We start from the raw sequence: 25,169 nt of genomic DNA, 5'->3' as shown, positions 1-25,169 counted from the left end.
TATATTGTGTTGACAGATATATGAGAAACTGTGAAGCAACTATGCTGAGTTAGGTTGACTCCACAAGCTCATAAACAAAGAAAAAAGAGAAACATTTGATCTTACTGCTACCCTTTCCCCCCCTTCAGTTTTTAACTGGACTCTGAGGATTTCCTGCTTATCCTGATGTCCGCTGTAATTTTCTGATGTGCTAAGTTTGCACAAAGGCAGCAGCTACTCCAAGTCTTAATTGTGATTGAATAAAAATGGTCCCGGGCTTCCCTGTCTGGACCATCTGCATGTTTTTTTTTTCTATGATTGCTTCCTGATTTTCTATAGCAAGGAAGTGTGAGGAATTACCTCTTCAAAGAGATGTGTGACCCACCAGCACTAATCCCCAGTTAATGGCCAGTAGAGGCAACAGACCCCGACAACCTCACAGCCTGCAGAGGTTTTTTGCACTTAATTCCCCTGCCAGGTTTAAAAAAAACCAACCTGAGTCCCACCTTATGAAAGCACATTAGGGTCATGCAAAATTGTTTTAGGGGACAATTTCAATGCCAAAATCTCTATCCTCTCCTGCTAAAGTGCTAAAGTTCAGGGTCACATGTGGAGGGATAGTGCAAAGAAAAATCTGAAGGAGTGGGTGATCATTACTGTTCCAGTGACGCTGAGGCACAGCTCTCCCTGGTGGCCTCAAGCTGAACCAAAGGACAGTAATTAGACTCAAACCTCTCCGGTTTACACAATTAAGAACGGACTTCAGCCAGTCTTTATTTTGCTCATTTGTTTGCTCATTTTGTTTGCTCATGGCAAACACGTTGAGCAATATAGACACTGAATCTGAGCTTTCCAAAACACGATGACTGAGTTTTTGAAATGTTAGAAAGTTTTGATGACACCAACAAAAGGAATTCTCATTAAATATCCCCCCATTACACTGCAATGCTAATTTCTTGCAAAGAACAACGCCAATTAATAGTTTAGCACTTCAAATTTGAATATTTACTCTAATACTAGCGCAGTTAATTGGGATTAATATAGTGAAACATGGATGTTTTTACTGCACACATGTAGAACAGATGCCACTGAGCCTTGGGGAAGTGCAAACACTTCACTCTCACATCGCTGATCTCTCTGGCTGCTTTGCAATGATTTAGCATTTGTTCAAATTATTCAGACATCTCAGTTTGTGCCATGTGACCTGTCAGTGCTCGTTACAGGACGGATAAGGCTGAAGAAATCTGACACGTCTAGGCCACTGTATGCACCGGCTGGTTTGAAAATGCCTATGTTTTAGACTACGTTTGATAAATTCAGGATTCTTTCTGTGAAAATAATCTTTAAATGTATTATAATAATAATAAGATCAGATTGAATAATGTGAAAAGGAAATAATTTCATTAAAAGGTAATCTAATATCCCCATGATTCAATGTTTTCCAATGTGTTATTTATTTATTAATGGCTACAGATGAGATTGTGATGTTGATTTTAAGTATTACTCACATCGTAATTTCTCTCTGACAGTTTGATTGGTTATTTCTGGATTATTTGTACTCCTCTTCCAATATTTATGTCCTCCCTAATGGATATCAAGACACTTTTCAGCTAATGTTAGAAGGGAACCCACCAGAGCTCAGCAAAGAGACCATCTATTGGCCAATCCACAAAATGCTGAATCTTTAATCACTTCACCTTTTAGGTGATTCATAATTCAGTGAACTGGGAGTGAAGCATTTAGCTTTTCCTGGCTATGGCCCGCTAAGTGAAATGGTGTGGAAAGTGTGAGGTCATTAACCTGTTACAGGTATGTTCTCTCCTAATATTGGGGATAATGTATTCCACCCAAGTGTGACAAAAAAGAGGGAAAGCTCGTTCACAGGTAGGTTCTGAGCATTCGTTTTTTTAGAAAACTTCATTTCAGAACATTAGGTTATGAAAAGTTAATATCGTTTTTAATTAGGAGACAAATCCCTTCATATCTGGGTGAGATTTTACACTCTGCTGCTTGTGGACCGATAGAGGAAGAGCACAGGATAATTTCATTATCCTCCTGTGCATATCAACGTGTGCTCATTTATAACACTGAATTCTTATACTTAATATGTTCTTTGCAGCCGAGCCTAAATATTCAACTTTGATAAGATTGCATTCAAACAACTTGGTTAAAAAATAAATAAATATATGATAAAAATATACGATAATAGAATGACAATCCATCTGCTCTTCTTTGCTTTGGAGCAGAACATTTTGCTTTTTTATTGCTTATTAATGAAAATGGTATTTATTGTGCAGGACACAATGGCTAAGTGATAACTGTATCACAATAATTTGAACATATTGTTTTACCAAACTGCATTGACTCCAACCATATGGTAATTAAAACATAAACAACTAAAAGGAGATTTGTCAGCTGCTATACATTATGTCGGCCCGCAACTCATTGCACTGAACATTAAACTATGTTTACGTGATGCTTACATTCATTGCATCTTATTGGGCTTTTCGTTTTATATGTCTTGTTCTCAATAAAATAATAAAATTGTGCACATGTGCTCTACATGCTGCAAGCACAGAACTGCAAAATATATTGATTGCAGATTAATGCAGTTAAAAATGTGTAAAACTAAATGTTAAAATTTAGTAACAATGATTAGAATACATTGTTTGTATATTTAATATATATTGGGGAAGAGCCCAATTTTTAATCATTAACTTACTTTTTATTTTACCTACATATTACCTGCTATGTTTAATTAATTTAATTTTGGGTATCATATATTATCTTTCTAATGTATTACTAGTATGCTACATGGATGCTGTAACACCACAGCTATGCTTTATATCATTTGAAATGTTATATGATTTAGATAATGCCAATATGTTTGGCATGGTTTTATATTTTTTGCAACTCCTGCATACATCTCACTTCATGTTTTCGCAACGCTCCCTTTGACTCAGTACCGACAATGCCATAACTCCTGATGTTTATCGATCCTTCAGCCTCTGTTGAATTTATTTCTACAAGTCTATACAAATCTGTTTTTGTGCAGCCTATTGTACCAGAGGGGTTAATGTATTATACAAAGTGTTCAGATCAGGGATTAGATTTTCCCCCAATTCCATCAGTCAATTCTCTGTGCTCTCCAGGGCATTCATCATTTTGACAGTTGCAGATAAGGCAATTATTTTCCTCAAGAAACTACAAAATGTAGACAAGTGCTTCTCTGACAGTGTGTCTGTTTGAGGGGGGAGCACAAATATTATTCCACCAGTCACTGATGGCACATATTGCTTGCTACAAAGCAATATCCTTTGTAACACAGAGGAAACAGATGTTATGAGCATTTCTGTGTCTTAATGCATTTCACTATTTCATTTTTTTTTCAGGCACGTTCCATATAGCAATCCAGTAGGTTGCCTTTATGAATGTTTTTCAAGATTCAAGAAGATAAGATTACCCAGTAATAAAATATCTGCTATTTAACTAAAAAATAAAAAGTAAATTATAGAAACAGAAAGCATTAATTAATGCCTTATTTATATTTTATGTATTAACATTTTACATCGTTTTGAGCAAAATTTCTACAAGCACACAATATCCACAACACTTTATGAGAGCTGTGCTATCGGCATGATTGGACACATATGTTAAAGCTGTACCACATCAAATGAGTGTTTTATGAAACATAGAGCTGTCTGTGATCTCTTGTACAAGCCCCTGGGGGGCAGCAGAAGACCTTGGTTTCCACAGCAGTTCAGCTGCTTAGCACTGACTTACACTGCTGTCACCTACTGCTGAGGCTCAAGTAAGGACATGATTCAGGCTGCTGATAAATCTTCTCAAAAGAAACGAAAAAAAGTTTACTCTCGCAAACACAAAAGCCACAAATTTAGATCAATGGTGTTTGTCTTTGAGTTCACATATAGCTAAGCTAGCTTTGAATATTACTTTGTCATAATTATCAGTAATGGATTATTTACTGGCAATATATTTAGTATTATGCGTTTATACAAAAAAATCAATTAATCAATCAAACCTCATGCATTCAATAAATGTAAAAGTTAAAATTAGCTTGTCTCAGTTGAATAAAAAATCAATAAACATCCTAATAAGATGTAAAAACGAATATTTTTTGATGATACAACCAAAACCTGTCTCTTTGTCTGTAATTTCTGTTTTGCTAGTTTGCAGAAGAAAACTCAAATGACACCACCTTCCATGCAGATACTTCACTCTTTGTGGATTACGGTCCTTATTTCTCATATTTCTTTTCACATGAATATTTGAAGTGTTTTCACTTTTCAAGTGGACTGCTTTTCTAGGTGAAACTCAGAGTGAGAGAGCAGAGCCAGAGTAGAAGGATGACGTTAGGCTAAGCTCGGGTCTGTCATCGGATCAAAGTGGGAACTTGTTCTCTCATCGCTGTCAGCACGTTTTAATGATTGTTGAGCCAAGCCAAGCCATTCCTCCCTAAAACTTTCCCATGCTGAATATCTGATAGATTCATAGCTTAATCATTAACTTGCACTTAATTCATCCTGAGCAACACTGAGCTCAAATTACAAGGGGGATTTTGGTAAAGGTCAGTCTTCTCCGTCATTAAAAATGCTAATAATTTAAAAAACACAAGGTTAACTAAACACTGAACAGAGGTAATTCCCAACAAAATGTAATTTCAATTGTTACCTGTGCTATGCTTAAATCTTAAAAAATTTGACAAGTGGAACACAAATCTGCTATAAGTGTTTATAAAAAGACTGTAAATAAGGATATTAAACATCTAAAATAAAAAGAACTTCATGTCCACCTCTCTATTATTAAGTACTAAATTATTTCTAGTAGTATATATCAAAGCCCGACTACAACTAAAACTGATCTTTATAATGTTCACTATCATAAAAAACTAGTAAGTAATTATTTGGTAATTCCTTTTCAATCATAGAACCAAGAATTACTGCATTAGTAATATGAATTATAATAAACTAATAGATCCATAACAAAGGTATTAATACAGCTTTTATGACTCTTCTCTACTGGCTTATGTTTCAAAATATTGGACTGTAATATTTAGCAGTAGAGGCGGCAGGGTTGTACAGAAAACAATGGATGATAAATAGACAAAAGAAACAAAAAGACTAAAAAATTTGTGCTACAAATAAGAAAAACAGTGTCAACAGTGGACTGACTGACTGTTTCACGAGTCCGTCTGAGCTGAGTTACAGTGACAATAAATCAAAACACAGAAAGAAGGCCAAGGCCTTTATGGGGAGTGCCACCCATATATTGACTGCACATCATAGCAGCCCTCATGTTGTAGGCTGGATTTTAAATCACATTTCTAAAAGATATATGAGACTTTTGATGGGAAAGACCTGCCTCTTTTTTAGCTGTACCATACTTGGATTTTCTTCTTCCTATTTAGAACCCAAGTATTCCTAAATCTATTTAAAGGTTAACAGACCTTTAAGTAATCTAATCACTTGTACAGCAATAATTTAGAAAAGTATAAAAACGTATAAAATCAAAATGAGCTTACCCCTTTTTTTTGCCTGAAAGTGTCCTGCCGCCTGCACTGTAAATCTGACAAAATGCATGTTACATGTAATGAATCAGTCGGTTGATGTAAGCTTCTATAGGACTGAAAAAGAAGTTTCAGGGAGAGTAAAAGAAAGAGAGAGAGGGAGAGAGAAAGGGATCAGTTAACAGATGAAGAGAAGAGAATTCAAGCTGAACCGGGGATCAACCCCTTCAAACTGTCCCAAAAAGATTTCTGTCCCACCAGAAACTTAGATTTCTCAGCCTGCCAGGGCTGCAGAGATAATATGAAACCTCAATACTTTTGCAGCACGTGGCATCAAAACTAAACGTGAAAACTAAATTAAACTAAAAAGAAAAAGAGATAGAGAGTTAGATTCTTAAATTCTTTTTTATACAGCTGCTAAAATGTTCTTATTGCATTATTGCATGGTAATGATGTTAGAAATTCATGACATACTGAACACTTTTGTTTTTGTCCCTGGATTTTCTTCCTTGGTATGTGCGAGCTTTGGTGATTTGAGGTGATTTACATTTTACAAGTGGAAGTTATGCAGTTGCTGTATATTAACTAACTACACTATACTATATATTATTTATATCATAATGAAAAGAAAGAAAACAAAAAGTTTTTGGTGCTGGAAACAGATTTTACAACATCTCAATCAGTAAGTCTAGCATGTAAAAAATTATTGGATTCAAACTTTAGAATACACAACTGAAGATTAATTACTTTCTTGTGGGAAAATAAATAAATGATGTATGTAATGTAAGTAGGAAGTTTTTGGCGTGTTTAAAAAAATCTACTTTCCTTGAGGGTCTTTGTGAGATGCCTGGCCAAGCCATCGTTTTCTAGAAACCCTGCAGTTTGCTAGTCCTTCCGTAAGTTCTCCTCGCTCAACTCTTTGGGTGATGCACATTTATTCTTTCAGACAGGAACACTTTGTGACAATTAATGCCTCTACACCGTCTTTGCATAAGGAAACATATTTACATTTCCACTGCATGGATTGTGCTGAAACTATTACTGTGTCTAGGGTGACTTATGGTAAGTTTACAGTCAGCGGTTCAGAGCACAAACAGATATACACACATATATTTAGACAGAGCTAAACAAAAACACGTGCATGCGCACAAAATGACCATGGACACACACACACACACACACACACACACACACACACACACACACACACACACAAACACAAACACAAACACAAATACACCATCCTTCAGAACCATTGATCCCGTTTTGAATAGTATATTTTTTTCCTTCAGGCTAGATAGTCTTGCTACTGCCCATGCTGTTAGTGCGCCAGGCATTTTCAAACTCTTTACATCCATTACATTCCACTAGGTAAATACCTAATGCTGGAAACATTTGTCAATGTATGCGCCTGGCTGAACAGAATAGATTATTGGGGGCTGAGTAAAATACACTGCATTTCCAAACAGCACTATGCCTGTGACATATTAAAAACTTCACACAAGACCCTATGCAGTTTCCGCCTGCACCAAGGCTAGTAATATTTCAAGGATATAAAGCCTGCAAACAATAGTAGACATACTTGGTAAGAAATAGGCATGTCACTGTTTAAAATGATATCAGCAGCTAGGCTATTTTTGCCCATTAAGCAACAGTACACCATTCTTGATACTTGCTTTAAAAGAAAGGGGCGATTAGCAACACCCACTTTATTTAAACTGAGCGGACTTTATACTGAAAGATCATTATTCAACTAAATCACCACTGGATGTAATATACAATCAGTTATTGCAAGTACAGCATATTGAAACTTTTTTACTTACTTGAGGTGAAGCTTAACATTTTCTTGTCTGCTACTGGATTTCAGTATGCTGCATGTTTAAGTATCAATTGGTATCTCGCATTTAACTGCAGCTATTGTATAAGTTATGTTTTCTTTCCTTTATATTGTGTCTTTCTGTTTCATATAATTTGAAGTCAAGTGTGTTTCTGGTTTTTAATTTGTATACTTTATACCTGCCTGGGGAAGACTTAAAAAGGCCCCAAACTTAATTTTGTCCATTAAAACTGGATCAAAACTGAATTAGATCATTCCCTTTTCCTTCTCTTTCGATGGAACCCGTAATAGAAACATTTTAAGCTATTTCTTGAATTACCACAGCATTCAAACAGGGATAAGTGGCTCATCTTGGTATCGAAATACACCTAAATAGTAATGGGTTAAGAGCAGTTTTTGTCTCATTAACTGCATTAGCACTTCTCTAAAATGGCTGGTATAAATATGCATGGAGCAGTGGGACATCTCTAAAATGAGAGGTACGGAAAACGATAATTTTCTTCAGCTTCAAGTAACAGGAATGAGCTTAATAGTCACTGCTATGTATAAAACAGAGACGGACATTAAAGTGATGAATTCAATGGCTGTCCCTTGTAGGCCTAGTTATTCTTAGCCCCTCTCTGTTACTGAGATATCTCAAGAAATTTAGGATTGGGTTTAAGGTGTAAGGTGGGGCCGAATGATTCATTAGTGTAGTTTGATACAGAATTGTTAAGATTACACAATGTAATGCTTTTAACTATTCAAAACATCTACTTTTATTAATAAAATCTTGCATACATAGCTTATCTATTTATTAACATATTTGCATGTACTTTAATAGCAATAAAAAGCCGTATGCAAAGTCGAAAACTGTTTATAGGACTCGGCAGTGTTGGCAATAGCCTTCAAAAAATGTTCATCCAGGTCTAAAAACTTTTTGTCCAAATATTTTTTCAAATAATCTAAAAACAAAAAAAGTCCTTTCTTTAGTTAAGCATGCATTTTCTTCATGCCTCTTTGATCTCCAGTAATTAAAAGAGAATGGGACTCCTGTGGCAGACCCTCTTCAACAAAGATACACAATAAAGAGCAGGAGCTAAGAGTGGACAGGGGTGATACTGGGTCTCTTATTTGGGTGCATTTCCATTCATTCCTTCAATATTCCATTCCCGGTTCTGCTTCATAGGTTTGTCTATTGTGGAGCACTGAATGGGAGAGCGCAGAAGCGTCTCTGCTTCCGTTAATTAGAGCTCTATGCAGCTTCGGCGTCTTGAAGAGTCAAAGTTTAAGCAGTGGAAAAAAGAAACCCTCTGTGTTGCTCCAACCCCAGTCCTCTATTGTGGCTTCAAAGACATGAAAGGTATAGTTTACCAGTGTTTTATGTGTAGGTGGATGCGATGCTGGAGTGGCCACAGCTAGGAAAACAATGAAAAAGTGTATATTATATGGGGTGGTGGATACTAGTTTGGAAGTTTTAAAAGCCATATAGATTTTAACTTTTTTTAAAAACTGACATGACAGTAAAGTCCTGTGCATCTGACTGTGAAGTTTATATGGAGGTAAGAGTCATGGGGCATCCCAAGGACTATTAAATGCATACTGATTGTGCAGAAAACCCTACTTGTCTTTACAGATGAAATGACCAATTGTTCATGCAGGCTTAAGTGATGCACGAGGAAAAAAGAGAAAAAAAGAAAAAAAAAGTCCTGGGGTCTGTTATGACATGTGGCTATGGGTGTCCTTTTATACCTTGAGATTCCCTTTGCCTCATTAGTTAACACACTTTCTTAGTTTTGAACAATACCTTAGCTTGAGTTCTCCCAGCAGAAATCCCCCGCTCAGTCGATATTTCCAGGGCCTGCAGCAGAGTTTCAGAGAGAGGGCCCTTTCTCCCCTGTCCTAACAGCTTTAATACTTGTAATTATCTCTTGCTGGGGGAGGCTGGAAATTGGATTAGGGTGGTGAGTCTCAGCTGAATGAATTACCTCCATCTCCCCACTTGGTGGGCCACACACTGATAAAGTGCGGAAAAACGGATTTGGATTCAGCCTTAGCATTCATGGCTTCCTTGTGGAAAAATGAAATTTTCCAACAGAAGGGGCCAGTGTGCCAGCAGTATCTGTCCACAGCATGTTTCATCTGCTCCTGCTCTTCTGGAAATGCAATTACCTGCGTTATCAGGGCCTAAATGGTGACAGTTTGGCAGGGGAGCAGTTTCACCTGCCAAAGGCATCATTCCACACTGTTTTTGTTGCACTCGGTATTCTTTGAAATGATTCCCCCTTAAATCTACCAGTAAAAAACAAAGGGATTTGCTGATTTGTTTACAGGTATAATAATACTGTTGGTAATAGCAAGGTTAGGAAACTCAGTATGAACAATATTAACTTTAGTATAAGTTTTTCAGTAATTGTGTTATTTATTGCGTCTTAGAATGTTATTGTTCGATCAATTAAAAAAATCTCAAGATACTTTTTAAGCATTTGCAATCTTTTGTAAATACCAAGAAACTATAGTCGAGAGCAGTAGAAATACAGAGCATAAACCAAAGAAAAACAAGCGGAACAACCAATAACACTTTTCTGTACAGTATGTGCACCTTCCCTTGAATGACTGCACATACAGTAAAGGTTGATACTAAATTATTTACCAACATCAATTCAGGTAATGTTCTACACATGTTGTTTCTCTCAGAGGGGAATGAGTAAGCTTTTCCTGAAGGTCTACTAAATCAATATTTGGGAAGACTTGCCACTGCGCAGCTCTTATATGTCAAACAAAAAGGAAGATTTTACACTATTGTTTTACACTACAAAGTCTGTTTACTTCTCATCTTTTTTCTTTACTTTTTCTTTTTTTTAAATATAGATGCAAGACAAATGATTTTGAAATTGGGATTTTATTACAGATCATCAAACACTTCCCTGAATGTTGTGATTAAATGAAGCAAAAATGACTCCAGATTAAGCCGAACTAAAGCGATAATGCTCTGAGGAGAAGTTAAAGACTTTCACTTCGGTTGGAATCGAGCCAACTTTGTTTTCCCGTTGTTCATTAAGCAGTGGTTTAAATTCAGTTTCATATTTAATTTCCCGCTGTGTCATTGTAAGGAATCAGATCAAACGGAGGACAAACTAGCCCTACACACCCAATTCTTGCTATCAGACACCCCCCTCGTCTTTTTCACTTCCCATTCTTTTAACCCCCCACTGAGGACAATCCTTGAAGGTAGATAAAAAGAACAACAAAAGATAATTAAATCTAAAAACGGAGGGAAAAATCTCTGCTTTCTCACTCTAACAGTTGGGGATAGATTTCGGCACAGTAAGGGTTTGGCTAATTTATACAATGGCCTGATGGGAGTCCTTCAACATTTACACTCTGTAACACACACTGTAACATGGATGGGTAAAGAGAATATTACACTTGCCTATAATTGTTATATGTTCCTATTTTTACTGTCTTACCTTATCACACTTCCCAGCACAAATGAAGTACACTTCATTTGCATTTGTCCAAGAGGACAAAAAACGAAACTCATAATTTAAGATTATCAATTTGAAGCCCCGCCGTTATCAGAGGAGTAAAGACTGCTCTGACGTGCCTTGTTGTTCCAACTCAAACCCGCGTCCCATCACTGACAAATCTAAAATTATAATACAGTAATGCTTCACATAGACCCAGCTATTTAGGCGTGAATTTAATATTCATTGCTTTTGCAGCTTGGTTGGTTTTAAGGTGCTATCACCCTTATCCACCCTCCTCCCAACCCCACCCACTCCCAACATCGCTGCCATCTACACTACTACATCCAAACAGGGGCAAATGGCAGTCACTGGGACAGACGTGCAAACACACATCCAGCCGTCTCTTTGTCCCTCCCTCCTTCAGTCATTTTCCCCTATTCTCTTTCTCTGGCTGCCTCTCTCTGTCCCCCATCACTCTCCCTGTCCTTGTTTTTGATCTTCAAACGCTGGTAGGGATAATGACTACAAATCAGGGATGAAGGTGAGTGATCACAATGTGGCCCACCCATCCCAGCTGGCCTTTTTACTCCCCTCATATGATGCATCTTCCTGACTCTTTTTGAGAACCCACTGAACTGCACCACAAGGGTTTCATATGTGGCTCACAGGGGACTGAGTACAGTTGGACGGATTCAGTGTTTAAGACTTCCTAAACGGTTTGATTCACTATGTGCAGGATGAAGACTTAATGACAATTTTTAAGACAATAGCTCACTATACTTACATATGATTTCTGTAATAAAATCTATCTGAATAAAGGTGTTGTTGTTTTTTAAATTTAACAAACTAGAAGAGAAAGTTACTATTGTAATTATGACAGCTGCTGTTTCAAAGTAAAAGCATCAAGGCATTCAGGGATGCTTAATGGAACTTTTACGGATGTATAGTAGATCTTATTCTTTTAAAATTAAAATCCTAAGATGCTTTTATATGGACGGTAGATGCATAAAGGTTAAAAATGTCATTTTGCCAGGTGCTTGCTGTATGTGTCATAATATAGGCTATATTGCATAGTTTTGCTTTTTGGATCTGAATTAGATGTTATTTTTCAATGGGATTGTGAAATTAAAGATTTTATTATTAAATAAAATGGGCGATCGTGGCTCAAGAGTTGGCAGTTCGTCTTGTAATTGGAAGGTTGCCGGTTCAAGCCCCAGTTTGGACAGTCTCGGTCGTTGTGTCCTTGGGCAAGACACTTCACCTACTGCCTACTGGTGATGGCCAGAGGGGCCGACTGCGCGATATGGCAGCCTCGCTTCTGTCAGTCTGCCCCAGGGCAGCTGTGGCTACAACTGTAGCTTGCCTCCACCAGTGTGAGAGTGAATGAATAGTGGAATTGTACAGCACTTTGAGGTTCTCGAAAAGCGCTACATAAATGCAATCCATTATTATTATAAAATTATTTGGTCTTATTATTGCACAAATGTAGAAAATTTGCCATTTTTGCATGTTAATAGGTGGTTGCTAGCTAGCATGATGATATCATATTGTCTGATAAAGATGAGAACTTCAAGGGGGCCATGATGTGCTTCTGTGCCAAGTTTGGTTACTCAGCTCCTAATGGTCTGGGAGGAGTTAGTGGACAAACAAGCAAATACACAGGCAGACAGCTGCTGTGTATTATAATAAGATTATTGTTTCCTTACTATATTTATGCAGGCTCAAAGGTCCAAAACTCTATAGACATTTACAGTAGACCTGAGATTCTAGGTTCTGTCACGTTCGTTATCATATACACTTTTAAAACTTGCCACGAGTTCTATATGTGTCTCTCCATAGTAAAACTACTAAACATGGCAAAGAGTAATAACTGGTTTAACGATGAAATTCCTTTTCAGACATGAGGTATCTAATATTTTAGGCATTATCAGTCTATTAAAGTGAATTAAGTGAATTGACATTTAGACACAGGTGATTTTTTTGTCATATTTCATCAGGGTTTATTTAGACAAACCCACAACAACTGTACAGAGAGCTGTGCTATGCTCACAACTCACAACATTTCCCATACAGTATGTGTAAAAGACGTAATGCACTTGCAATGAGTGGACTGTACCCTAGGGATGTGTATTTATGCTATAGAAAATTCATCTATATCCTCCATTGTCCTGGAAAACCAATATAGCCTTGTGTATATATTGCATGTTGCAGCAGCAGCTGTCCTCAACCCTCACACCCAAGCTCTGGCAGAGCGATATCTCTTCTTGATTGGGAGTCGCAAAAATGCATCATAGATAAATGATTTAATCTTATTGTAAATTAAAAACTGAGTCAGACATGCACAGTTTTAATACTGTTGCACTGACCTTTCTGCCGGCGCAACAACACATAGCTCAGTTATGAAGAGAGTCACTAGGTTTGACCCTTAATTGCTGCTGTGACTTTTATGGAAAAGTGACCAGGGTGGTCATTAGGATGTGAAACCGACACAGTCAGAAGCCATCAGGTTAATGGTAAGGAGAGCATGTCTGAAAGGGGCTTAATTAAAAAATGTAGCAACTTCAAGATCTCCTTTCTGTTTAGACATCAAATTAAAAAATGCCCTAGCACCAAGAGTCCTATCCTTTCACATCATAAGTTTCTAATGGGCAGTTTAGATGATTCATGCCAATCAAACATCTGGTCCGCATTCCCCTTGTCAAGAAGAGCACCTGTTGACCTCTACCTGACCTCTACAGGCAAGCAGTAGTGGGAGAGTGGGACTATGGTTTCCAGTTTCAGGCAGGAGAACAGAAAAGACTAGGAGGTAGTTTTATGACCACTGTTTACCTTCATGGAGGCCTGCCTCTTTTCTTCTTCTTCTTTTTTTTTTTCTTAATGTGCCCAGACAAAAAATGTTTCACTAGGGAGCAGGAGGTGAAATTTTTCTCATCCAAATGGATGGCAATTTCCCACCATTTAGCACCTGAAGGTAATTAGCTTGAAGAGATTGCGGAGTGAGAAACACGTTCATGGAACATTAACTCTCGTACATTCTCCAGTTGCAGAGAATTAATAGGAAAGATTAAAGTTTAAAGAGAGCAAATGCCATTACCACAGAAACCACCTCTCTGTGGCACCATCTTGGGCTAACTTTTCCCCCTCTTCATAATAAGTCTGTATTTCACAATGGCATCAGGGTCTGGATTACAATAGCAGGTAATAAGTGGTAGAAATGGGACAGTTCTGCAGGTCTGCAGTGAGTGGGGGAGAGGCTCAACAGCCTGCAGCTTTATTTTTCTCCATAACAGCTTGCTGCTTGCGTCTTTTAAATGCTGATGCACTTTGCAAATACCTAAATTAGGATCATTTCTCCTAATCCAATATTAAACAAATTAATAGACAAACCTCGATTTAATGAAAGATGGGACATCATTCAGGTGCAGTTCTGAAAATAAACAAAGATAAAGCCTGTTTTGGATTTTAGAGCATAACATGTGAACGTATACTTGTGTTTGTTCTTCATGGGGCAGCAAAGTTGGCCCCAGCATTTCTTTTATTAAATATGACCAAAACTATATGATAAATCATACATTCAGATTTTAGAGCCGAAAGAAATTAAATTGAGACATGGTGGAATTTATTGCCCAGAAAATCCCATTCTACTATCTGATTTGAAAAGTCCAGTCCTCCAAGCTCTAGAAAATCTATTTTCCACATTTTAATACCCTGCATAACAGTCCTCATAATTCATTCGAGTGTGTTAAGCACAGTTTTATTAGATCTGAAACAAATTTTGGTGGGGGATCCTATAGGCCATTAACCATGGAGTAATTTTATCCTTGTTTCCTTAATGATGCCATAATGGCAAGTGAATTTCTTAACTAAAGACCAAAGAACATTTTGAAGGTCAGCTTCATCTGCAGACTCCTTCATGCGCTTCTCTGAGAGATTGGAAAAGTCTGAGATTTTTGAAGAGTCATTAATAACGCTAAAGCTGAAGGCCTATTTGCGTTCTCACTTTCTACCTTTTAATGCTACAATTTATTCCTGTTCTTTCTCTCCTCTTTTCCTTGCTTCCCCCTGTTTTGCAGTTTCTCTCAAGCAGAAAGAATGGAGTGCTGATTGAGAGGGTAAAAATGGCAGCGCAGTGACATACAGATCCCAGATGTGGTGCCTCAATAATTCAAATTTTATGCCTTTGTTATCACTTTAATCATTTTCTTTATTCGTTTTGTTTCAGCGAATGGAGAAACAGTTGATAGGCCAAAATGCCCTGGGAACAATTTTTATTTGGTGTGTGGTGCAAAGTCTAATTAGAATTAGAATTTTGCTGAGGCTTGAAATGGTTGGTCCTTTATCCTGATCGCCTTAGATATTGTTCGAAGTCAGTCATTTGTCATAGCAGAGCATGCTGGGAAGCTGGCTGCTAATCAAGGCTCCATCTCATCCACTCCTTTTCTGCTGCCATTGCACCTCTGTCCAAATAAATGCTGTTAGCTAAGGATGAATGCAGTCTTGGCTCTGACACCGAATCTTACAAAATTCCTGCCATGCGGCTCTCAAGCCATGTTAAACGAGACTGGAAGAAATTAACAAATTACATCTCTCGCTTTCATTAAGTACCGCAAGCCATATGATTAACTTCCTAACTGAGACTGTAAATGATGGAAAGGAGAAGATTTAAGTGGCTCGGTGTAATACCTAAAGTAAAGCAGCATGAACTTTTTGGGACTTTTTTCGGGAGAAGAAGGGCCCCCTTCATAATCCAAATAAGTCACAAATCCTTCTGGTGGGTCTTTCCTGTAAAATGACACACCTCTGAGCATGGCTGCCCCCCTCCTTCCTGCTTTGAAGATTAGCCTCGTAGATAAATTAGACCCAGGACAAAGGAGCTCTTGCTGCCATGCGAAACCTCACTGCTACTGGTGGATGGCCATAAGCAGTGGCATTTTCTGTCACTGTCTGTCAGGAGCTGAGGAGTATTTCCCCAGAAAGGCACAAGCCTTTTATCAACTGGATTGGCCAAGAGACTTTTAAGAAATTGAAGCTGACAACCCTTAACATTTAGAAGTCTACCTGTAAATCGCTTTTATGCAGACATATTCCAATGCTTTGGTGGCACATACTGTCAGAGCCAAAGCCATTGTTCCCAAGTGTCAGGCTGACTGAAGCTGTCAGTGCAGGAAAATCCTCTCCAAACTAAGACCTAAGAGAGATACCTAAGTGGCAAAACCACATTAATTGTGTGGGCCACCAAATTTCCTTTGATTCCTGCTCTTATAAATGTGTAACTAAATTAACAAAGAAAATATATTTTATTATTATTATTATTAAAACTATAACTATGGCAAACTGTGACATTCATATTAACCAGCAGGCCTTTTTCTTTGTGGCTAAAATGCCAGTAGAAAAGATCGAAATAAACTATCTGAGACTGGGCAAATTCATTAATAAACAGCCAATACGAATCTCAAAAGGGCTGCTTTGTTCAGATCAGCTCTACATGAAGAATTGCCCGGAAGCCACAACCTCCCCTGGGATCTTTCTTCCAAATGTTCAGAAATTACCTTTGGTGGAAAAAGACCTAACATGGCAAAATGTGCCTTTAATAGCCAGAGACATTTTCTTTTTCAGCAACAAGTTTAATTGGAAAGAAGTAGAATTCACTTTGAACGGGCAGAAAAAAATAAATCGGTGTGACAAGATGATCGATTACCTGTAACTCCACCTGACACAGAAATTAGGGTTTTTTAATGATGGGCTGCCTCTTCTTGGACATGAAATTCAAATGCTCTCCCAAAGTCTACCTTCAGCCATCACTTGTCTCTTGCGCTTGTACGCTCCAAACGCAGGCACTTTGTCTTTGTCACCGGAGAAAGGACATTGTTATTACCGACATGCCTTTGTATTAACCAATTTCATTCCTCTACAAGTAACATCTCATTGGTTTTACCTATGCTGCTGGCTCACATTTATTCCCGGCACACAAGTAACACTATATTTTTATGCATTCTTTTAAAGTTAGTCACTTTTTAAACCTTTTATGAGTTATTTTACCTATATTTTTGGATTATCACTGACCTCTTACTCTACAGTATTCTGAGGAAGAATAGGCTTTGATATTATTTTTCACAACAAATGAAATGGCATCTAATGCAAAGTGCAATGCTGACTGTGTAGGATCAGTGATTAGCTACACCCTTCCCTTCCTATGTATTTAATATATTTTGACACTAAAATAACCACCCATGAAGGGACACTCATTTACAGTTCATAAAATTCACATATTTCTCATTTATGACCATAAGATCAGTTGAATGTGACACTTGATCAAATTATAAGATGAAGTGTGCCAGAGGACTTGTGAAGCTTACGTGGAGCTTGTGAAGCTCGGCAGAAAAGTGGGGAGGGGGGCTGCAAGTGGGGCTGGTTGGGGGTGAGGTGTTTGCAACTCGGTCGCCTGTGAGAGTAGTGATGCAGCTCCCAGCCGGCTGTCCACATGGCTGGAGGTATTGATCCAGTTATCATTGCTAGATCATCACTATATAGACTCAGCAGCACAGAAAGCTGGGACACTGACTGAGCTGATGGGAGGCTCACTGACTGTTTGCCTGGAGGGGAAAAAGCCAAGATGCTGCGCTGTGGGGTGTGGATGAAGAAAAAGAAGAAGAAGAAGAAGAAGAAAAAGCTTCTAGGTCAGGGCTAGCTCAAATCTTTTTAGGGGCTAGAAGTGGCATCTGAATTCTCCACCCAACCCATTAGTCTAATGTCCAAACATACCCCTAATTTTAAAAGTTTAAAAGAAAAAAATGGGAACAACGTATTGTAACATATTTGTTCATTGAAATTGATACATAATTTCTAATTTCTTGAAGTCGAAATGTTTTATTTCTTTGCTTTTTCGCATTTTAGTTAAATGTTTCTTATATTCGATACATTTAACTCAATAAAGTCACAGCATATTATATTGCTCTGACAAAACCGAGTTGTCACGCATGGAAATCTAGAATACTACCTGGGTTGGTTGGATTTTTTCATTCATAAGTGGTTTCTTATGAGTGTAATACCTGGAGTTTGCTCAATTAACTTTGCACTCACTCAACACAAAAAGTTGAAACACAGGGAAAAAAAAGAATCAATCCATCTCCAGGAGCTAAAGATATTATTACATTTTTAAAAACAAAATTCATTATAAATTTTTTTTAATTTTTTGCCGTCTTTAAGTATCCAAACAACATGAGCAACTTCTCAAACATGCAAATGCTCACATGGACAAACCCTTTCAGAGTAAAGATAGAACATGCAATAAGAGAAGCAAATTGCCCAGGACATGCAAGGTAAGGCTTCCTCAGAGCAAGGGCTATAAAGCTCACCTCACCTCACTGAGTTATATGCTAAAGCCCAGATATTTCATTTGCTTGATCACTTTGCCTCATCATAATCACTTTTATACAGATTTATTGCAGCGTGGGTCACAGTGCAGTGGAGGTGCAGCATTCTCCAGCTGTTTATGCCTCCTAAGAGCTTTCTGCTCACATGGTCTTTGTCTTATTTAGAACGAAGAAAATGTGAAATATGACGGGCGATGGTGCCCTCATTTGTTCTGTAGATTGCCTCACACACACCTCCCCACATGTCGGTGCCAGTCTCGGTCTACCAACAACTCCTATTCCTCCCCCCATGAGACAAACCCCCAACCCCCCATCACCACCACTACCACCCGCTACCCCCAAGTGTTCTGTTGTCCCTGGCCTCCACAGTGAGGAGGAGGTGGGCACAGGGCTGTGGAGCACAGCCGCCACGACCAGCATTGCCTCTGAAGGATAATGCTGTTTATTGCATTTGTCAGGCGAACACAGCAATACTTTGTAAGTCTATTGCCCACTTACTGCCATGTACTTTAAGCCGGCACTGATGTGCCTCTTTTGTGTGGTTCGGCCTGTGCTATTTGGCAAAGTAACTTATGGCTGACGGTTGGAAACAGAGCTGAAGAGAATTATAACGCGTTACATTTTCCTGGTCTTTGTCCCGCTCGTCTTTCTTTTATACCAGTAAATATTCTCACTCTCTTTTTATGTACCCCTTTCTATTTTCTCATTTAAACAGCTAAAGATCAACTAGCACCGATGATTCAAAATAAATAATTCCATTATTTTATTTTTTTAAGCCACAAGCCCTAGTATATGAGTCCCAGTGTAACATTATTGATGAGATCATTATTATGTATAGGATCCCTCAGTGAATAATAACCCATTATCTTTCATTTTTCCTGTTTTTGTCACTGGATGTTGGAAAGGTTAGGCAATTTATTTTAATGTTAAAACTGTCAGGCTCTTGCACAGCCATGTCTTGGTTCCCAATACATTCAGCACTTGGGGCCATGATTGGTTTTAAAGTAGGCTACATCTTTGAACAAGCTATTCCCACAAATCTCAGTGCAATTCTTTTTGCTTGGCTTTTTATTGAATTGACTTCAGGTCACATTAAGACAAAGTACCGAAAGCCTAATAGTTAAAGGTATTTAAAATAATTTGAATTTGACCCGTGCTAAATACAACAACTGTGCCGTTGAAGTCTTCATTTTTAACCCTGCAGTGTTACAAAACATAAGGCAGCTTGATAGTGATATAAATATACTCCCACTCATAGACAAAGGAAGAGGAGAAAAAAAAAAATCCTCTGAACGCTTCAGTGCATTTAAATTTATACAAACTCTCTCCTTGACAGTGATGAATGTTACACTGTATTCTACAATATGTTTAATGCATAGGCCTGTTAAGTTTTCTATTCCAGTGCAGCGCAATGGAGTCACCTCTATAGTTTACCAGATACCACGTAACATTACCAGAGCCACAACATGAATATATCAGTCAATATCTGCATGCATGTTTTCTTGTAGATTATGTATTTGATGGCTCATGGTAGGTTTGAAAGATACACTGTTAAAACAATCTATGCAAATAAATCTGTAGCTGTTTGATAGCTGGCATTACTATATACAGATATCAGAAATGGCAAAAGAAACAATATCACTATATACCAAACCATTTTACTATCACTTATCAACAAGCCTATAATTTGTAATTTGTACTTCATTATAGCTGCAATGAGACTGGGATTAGCTGATTAGCTGACTGACAGAAAAAAGAAACTAGATGACTCTGATTTTTCTATCAACAGATAAATTAGAACTAAAAAATGATTGTAAATTACTAAAAAATATCCTGTAGACTAAAATATACTTTGCAATTTTGGAAAATAGTAAAATCTATGATGTTGCAAACACTTCCATACTGCAGCTACCTCACCTTTGTAGGACAAGTGAAAGTACACAAAAAATAAACAAATAAACAAACTGAATCACCTACCTTGACTTGCAGACAACGTACATTGCTTGCAGCTTGTCAAATCATTTTGTCATGTTCAGTTTTGATATTTGAAGTAGTTTGCTTACAATCTTATAATGTCTTTTTCACTTTAAGTATTTTAGTTTTATTTTATTTAGTTAATTTTACAAGGAAAGAATCAAATTGTTAAATTTGAGTAAAATACAATCAGTGCAATGCATATAGGACTTCTTGATACAGTTAATTTGCATTCTTTGGCCTTGGCTGGAACTAAGTACTGGAGAACACTAAGCTCAACACTTAAACCAAAATAGTGACAATACAAACAATAAAGAAACATAGTTAAGCTCCCACTACTGACAATCAGGATTAAACAGGGAAAACAATAGAAAATTGTATGTTTGAAATTTTTTCATTAATATAAATGCTCTGAAACATTTTCTAAAATATATATATATATTTTTTTATTGGAGGTTATTCCAGATATGTTGACCTTTAACCTAGACTAAGAAAGCATCATTTTGAAGTAAAGTGAAATAAAGAGAGGAGTAATTTGGTTGCTACTTGCAATCCTATTTCTCGCAAAACATCTTTGTAACTAACTTCTGATACTTTAAATAAAACATGTAAATTTCTACATTAACAAATAAAAGTACATCTTATTTTTTAATTTATTTTTTATTTCATTATGTTTGCTGGCATGTCCTCAATGTTAACTTTTATAGATGCATGTAAAACTCCATTTAGCATATTGTTACGATACAAAGCTAATGTTAAACTTTGAGTTAAACTAAATTTAGTTTAATTTGCAAGAGCATTTTTTTATTATAACAGTCACTGATTGAAAGGACTGGTAGGATGATTGTCACCTGCTTTGTTTGAAAACTTTGAAACTGTAACATCTACCTAATTTTTTTTTTTACATGTACTGTCTTTCTTTATTCCAAATAAAAAAGTCTAAACAGAAATCGCAGGCTGTTTAACACAAGCACCTACGGGTTTGCCTGAGTGAAAATATTCACGAGTTCTTTAATGTAAAAGAACAAATCATGAAACATTTTGACAGTTCATCTGCATCACAGCAGCAACGTGGCAAAACTGAAATGTAGTTATTGTAACACATTGTTGGTGTGTTTGTTCAGGTATCATGCATGCACCATCAGCAATGAATGTTTGTATAGAGGAAAGAGAGGGAGGGAGAGAGAGAGAGGGTGAGGGACTTATCTGTTCACACAATACATAGTCACTCAGGCAAAGCTTATAGATTCAGGGGAATGGATTCCATGTCAGGATATCACACTTACCAAACCTTTAGAGTGTGGCACCTTGTATCCAGTCCTGATTTGATGTTGACACAAATACTCCCTGGCCCATATAAAATCACCTCCACAGTCAACGCTTTACAGATGACCCGCTACAACAAAAGAGTATAAGAGAGGTCAATTAATTAGATCCCGAGTAATAAAATCTGCTGAACGAAAGAGCCACGAGCAACATGTCTGGAAGCTAAGTTAATAACCAAGTTTTATGACCTCAATACTGATCCAATATAACTACACATTGGTAGTGTAAATACTATTAAGTGTGGATGTGCAATTAAGTAAAACCTTTACGAGTGTTTTGATCTAACTGTTGTGAAAAGAGTGGGAATATACTGAAAAGTTTGTGTGATTACAAACTTGAAGGTGACAGCAATAAGTAACGTTTTACAAGATTACAGAGATGTAATTTATAGTGTATTGAAATACAGAGGCTATTATGAATGCAAGAGGCAGTTGTGCGGTGACCTCTTGATGAGCAGACAGAGTGGTAAAACAACAAAGACATATTTATTTATTTATTTTTCACCGTTTTATCACAGCTAATTTCTAAATTATATTTTAGTGGGAAATCTTACAACGTAACCAGAAATACCCTTAACCCTATAACCTAACATTCACCTCCTGAGAAATGTAACTACACGATGGGTCAACGAGCCCACAACTTCTGTGACGGTCCTGTTCCTCCTGTGCATTTCGGCTAATTCTTCCCCACAGTTTTTTCATTTTTCAGTGACAGGATAAGTATAAAGAATAACAATCACAGTGTAAATATAAGGACTCACAAATGTCATTGAGGTCCTAGAAGGAGACTGCTGAAACTGCCAAAATGAACAAGTCCCAACACAGTTTTTTAATATCTGCCGGTACAGCATAAACAACATTAGGACACGACCGCACAATAATTCACATGTACCCACACAAACAAATGTAGGCAATGTTGTTGGCCATTTTCGTAGGTCTCTACAAAGTCTCCCTGCCGAAGTCTAAATCAGGGATAAGTGTAGTAAATTGCCAAGGAACTGCTTTAAATTGCACCACAGCAGCAGCAGTTAAATTAGGGTTAGTAGTATTTTCAGCTACAATACAATTCAAGTGCATTAAACTGAGTGTAAAGGCAGGATGTACTCCTGCTCTCTGTTGTTTACCTGTTTGGTTGAATACAGGTGAGTGTGAGTAATTCTTGTTGTACCTTTTTTTAATGAGTGTACAGCAGCACACCCAAGAGTTCAATAAAAAGTAACCCTGTGTATTGTTAAGAGTTTTTCTTTTCTGGGTCACTAAGGGTAAAACTTGCTTTTAAAGAGGAACAACAACTTTTTATCACATTTGAATCTGTTTATAGCAACACACTTTCCTCTTTTTATATGTATATATATGTATATCTTTATCTATATCTATCTATCTATATATATATAGATGTATAGTTTTTCAGAACTTGTCTTTCTTTTTCTGTTGCTTGAATGTTGACATATTCTTTGATGTTTCTATGTGTACTAGTCTTACAACGATGCCCCAGCTCACTGTTAAAGCAGCAAACCACAGCAGCGTTATATTCCTTCTGTAGTTTTATGAGCCATACACAGAGGCAGGGTGATGTAAGGGCTGCTGAGCCCTTCAGACTAAAGTAAAGACTGTAATATGTAAACAAAGCTGCTCATAGGCATACTGATTTACAGTCCTCCCTCCCTTACCTACAAGCCTAGCTCAAAGCTGAACTGCTCCTACACTTTAGTGGTAGTGTGAACTCTTAATATTTTTTTCTTGCAGCTTTGGATTCAGACAATTTTGTTTTTCCACAAACATGCAAATACATTTTTTAATCCTCCCCTACAGAAAAAGAGCTTATGTTGTCAGAGATCAAGCATATCCTCCGCCTCTTGATATGCCATCTGTATCTTCACCCCTCCTCGAGATTAACTAAGGTGGGGTAACCAAGCCACGAAAGGTTTTTAACATCTGTGCTGGGCTGCTGTAAGTGATACTGAGGAATTATAATTAAAGGTTCCGACTGAGGGAACAGTGTTTAATGTGGAGCACCCCTCTGCTATCCATCTGAAGTAATGGGGTGCAATGCAAGCACCCGACTGCCACTCCCCAGGCCCCGTCTCACACTCTCATCTTTACCCCAACTCTGATGGATGGGGAGGACCGGGGGCCAACTCTACAACGACTTCGACTGATAATGTGCCGCACATCTCGCTCTTGCTTTTGGCTTTCTTCTCATTTAGCTGGCATTGTGCGACGTGTACCACGGTGTAAACGATGGCTGGAAGAGTGACTGATTCCAGATTGCGTCGTGTCTTAATTGAGGGAACGTGAATGTGATGAGGATGATCTAAAAGAGCCCAAATGACAAATATCGTCAGGGCTGACTTTCAGCAGATTGACCTTTTCCGATGATAGTGAAAGAAAAATAAATGTCATAATGCGGGATAAATCAAGCGCAGATCATTGCATTAACATAAGGACAGGCTCTTAGGTTTGATGGAGCCTGGAGATGAAGTCTGTGATAAACATGAGCTCCTTATACGAACATAATGCTCTCCAATGATGCACCTACAAACCTGCGTGCTATAGCAATAAGGCAATCGTGTGATTAAAAGAAGGCATTTTCAAGCAAACAGATGCAGAACTCAGGATTTAAGTCATGTATAAAATAACACAAGCCAATAATCATCTAAAGCAAAAGACATTCTAGCTCCTTAATGCCACTTTTATCTGTTTCTCTTCTTATTTTTCACGTCGAGAAGAGAATGACTGCCTTCAATTGCTTCAAATGGTGTTGCTCATTTTTCATGTCTGCTGGAGAAAATCAGTTGTGACAGGTAAATTCTGACAGTACAGAAAATCTAGCCTCAGCCATTAAAGTTAATATTATGTTTCTTTGGCAATCCCTCATCATTTTTGGGCCTCATTGACTATTTTTCTTTATAAGATATTAAGTATTCAAACCTCATTTACATCCTTATTTTTCAATTTGCTGCCGCAGTAGTTTAATTTATTCCATATAATTTCTTTTTCTGAGAGGGACATTAATCATTGCCTGTTCCTTTTAGTGCCTCTGGGATTTTTTTTAAATCAATAAAATAAAGGCTCTTCTTTTGCTGAATATGATAAAACATTTTGCCAAGGGATATCAGTGTCCTAGCCAGCCAGCTTCCTGCTTCTTGTTTTATTCATTTTAGGCTTTCCAGGCTTGTTTATTTATCTGTCGGCCTGTGCTTGTCATACACGCATACGGTACACAGAAGGAGAGGTCAGCCCATTCAGCAAAGAAAGAAAAAAAAAGGTGAAAGTGCAGCCAGTCGTTTTATCATTCCCAGTGAGTGGCCTTCCCCTTGATCATCTTCATAAGACACCACGTGATTTTTTTTTTCTTTCCATTTTTAATAGCTGATGTGGGATAGTCAAGTGTGAAGAAGGGGGAGGTTGTTATAGAAATTTAACTATCCTTTACAAATTGATTCACACTTCACCAGCACACAAGGTCCAGTAGGTAAATTACCAGGAGGACACAATCTTAATTCTCTTGCCTCCATGGCATTGCTGCTGTGTCCGTAGATGATCACAGCATTAGTGGATGTAGATACTTGTAGCTACTTTGCACAGTTATTCAGAAAATGTGTCATGACATCTCTTATTTGTCTCATAATGTTTGGGAAGACTTGGTTATACTATAATATCCTGTCAGTAGTTTTAGCATTACACACACACACTAAAAAAAAA

General features: G+C 37.5%; 1 protein-coding gene across 1 annotated transcript in view; it reads right to left on the bottom strand.

Moving 5' to 3' along the window:
• The window catches only part of LOC308390881 (cadherin-related family member 1a), a 47,646-nt gene extending 42,034 nt beyond the window's left edge, over positions 1-5,612 (bottom strand). Inside the window, exon 1 of the mRNA XM_080873211.1 lies at positions 5,522-5,612. The gene's annotated coding sequence lies outside the window, so the exon portion shown is untranslated. The remainder of the gene's footprint in view (positions 1-5,521) is intronic.
• Between the last annotated feature and the right edge of the window lie 19,557 nt (positions 5,613-25,169).

Source organism: Rhamphochromis sp. 'chilingali' (genome assembly GCF_963969265.1).
Source record: "Rhamphochromis sp. 'chilingali' genome assembly, chromosome: 22".
In the NCBI taxonomy this organism is placed as follows: Eukaryota; Metazoa; Chordata; class Actinopteri; order Cichliformes; family Cichlidae; genus Rhamphochromis; species Rhamphochromis sp. 'chilingali'.
The sequence above is the reverse complement of the archived record's forward strand: the minus strand, read 5'-3'. Positions and strand labels throughout refer to the sequence as shown.